This window comes from Podarcis liolepis, assembly GCF_965112155.1.
Source record: "Podarcis liolepis genome assembly, chromosome: 16".
Classification (NCBI taxonomy): Eukaryota; Metazoa; Chordata; class Lepidosauria; order Squamata; family Lacertidae; genus Podarcis; species Podarcis liolepis.
The window spans coordinates 15,329,216-15,331,580 of NC_139567.1; positions in this window are offsets into that span (position 1 = coordinate 15,329,216).

The window sequence follows — 2,365 nt, forward strand, 5'->3', positions numbered from 1 at the left end:
CTTGGATCTCCAGCTGTTTTTGAGCTACAACTCCCATCATCCCTAGCTAGCCAGGGATGATGGGAACTGTAGTCCAAAAACAGCTGGAGACCCAAGTTTGGGGAACCCTGAGAAAGACCCTTTGGTCTAATCCAACACTGCACTATTCAAGGCCAGATTATCATTAGGTGGAGTGAGGTGACAGCCTCAGGCAGCAGATTCTGGAGGCTGGTGGTGAGGTGTCAAAGGACCCCTGGTGGTTCCAGGGTTTGGAAGACGCATGGGCAAGACACTCTCTATGCCCCTCTCAATGAGTCAACTGAACCACCCTCCTTACCAGGTGTTGCTGTTGCTGTTCCTCATCGTTATTCCTACCTGCTTCCTTGCCAGTCAGACAGAAACTCAGGGAAACCCTGGTCCCTCTAACTCCCTATTGCTGACTGGCAGCTTCAGGCAAGGGTCACTCACAGCCCTATCTGAAGATGCTGGGGATTGAACCTGAGAAATTCTGCATGCAAAGCAGATGGTCTGCTGCTGCTGAGTGGTGGTCCTTCGAAGCCAATAAACAGGCAAAGCAGAATGTGTTGCCTTTGCCACAGGTGATCATGCAGGTTACAATGCTGATGAGGAAGTGCAGGCTCAGGGGGAACGGCTCTTAACAGTGGGCCCCATGTAGGTATGTAGGACCTTGACAAATGCTCAACCATGCTATCCCTTGATGCTAGCCCCAAACTTGTGAACCACATATAGTATCCTGAAGTTTGATAGCGGATGCTGTCACATTGTGAATGTTGAAGTGAGATGCAGCTGCCAGTCTGGTTGGCTTATGTGTCTAGAATGGTGGTGGTGCTGTGTGTGTGTGTGTGTGTGTGTGTGTGTGTGTGTGTGTCAGTGTCACCTTGTCCTTCACCACCAGCAGTAAAATGTCTTTGGATGGTCCTGACAATTTCTTTCGGCTTCATATCCTTCGGAAGGAATTGCATTGCAGGATGAAGAAAAAAGCATGTTGGTTTTGAATGTGGAGGATCCATTTTCCAATTCCCATTCAGCCATGAACCCAGTCAGTAACCTTCAGCAAATTGTGAGAGTTAAAAGGTCCAATAAAAATGGCTAATAATAATAATAAATTAGTTTGACAGCAACAGAAGAGGCAGCTGATCAGAGCTTGTATGACTGATGGTTCAATCTAGAGATCCTGGAAGAGGAGAAGGATCAGCTACTATTATATTCAGTTCTATTTTTCTGGAAAAAGAGGTGCCGGAACTCACCATCAACACCCCCCTCATTCTCTTAGAAAGACAATGATGCCCACCTGAGAGGTGCTGGAACTGAGTTCTGGCAGGTTCTGGCAGAAAAAAAAAAAGCCCTGATTATATTACTGTTCCCCCCTTGCAGAGATATGGTACATATGGCATGGGAAAATCTAGAATAAACCTGCAGGGGACCCTAAACTGAGTGGGTGGGCTGTGATCTATTATTATTGTTATTATTTGTTACATTTGTTAGTCTATACACACACACAGAGATAGAGAGTATGAATTGATGTAATTAGATAAAATACAAACAGATAAAGAGCCATTAAACACCAGAGCATTTTAAAAAATAAATGCAAAATTCATAAAATGCTCTTCCAACAGCACAATAAGGAGGGCAACGTCTATCCTGCCCCACAAAAGATGAACACCACACTAGAGGCTAACTTAACTACCAAAAGCCTGTGTATAATAATTAAAAGATGTCTTAACAGGGCATCTAAAAGAATGACAATGATGGTGTCTGGTGCTTCACTGGGGGAAACATTCCTCAAATGAAAAGGCTCATTCTTATGTGAGTGAGGGACACAGAGAAGGACCTCTGGTGAAGGTCATAGAGTTTGGGGTGGTTCATGTGAGGAGAGGTGGTCCTTGAGGTATTGGGGAAACTAGGCTATTTAAGGCTTTATAGGTCAATACCAGCACTTGAATCAAGCTGGAAAATTAATTGGCAGCCATTGCAGTTAGGCCAGAATCAGAGTAATATGCCCAGAACTTCTGTTCTCAGTCAATAGCACTCATACAATAGCCCTTATGGAGAATAACTCAGGTAAGGTCTCTGGATTCTGTTGAATGTATTTTTATTTTATTAATGCTGACTTTCCTTTTCAAGTGTGAAACATCCAAGGCAGCTGACATCAACAACATTTTTAAAAATCATTCACATAATATTATACAGCCGCCCCGCCCCCCCCCAAAAAAAACCTCAAGATAAACTCAATCAGCAGAGAAAATCATATTTTTTGCATCTCTGGGGAAATAGTCGCAATCACATATCCCTGTTTAAGCAATAGTTAGTCATCAATAGGAGGAGACATAACTGACTAGACACAGAAAATATTCCATTAAGCTAT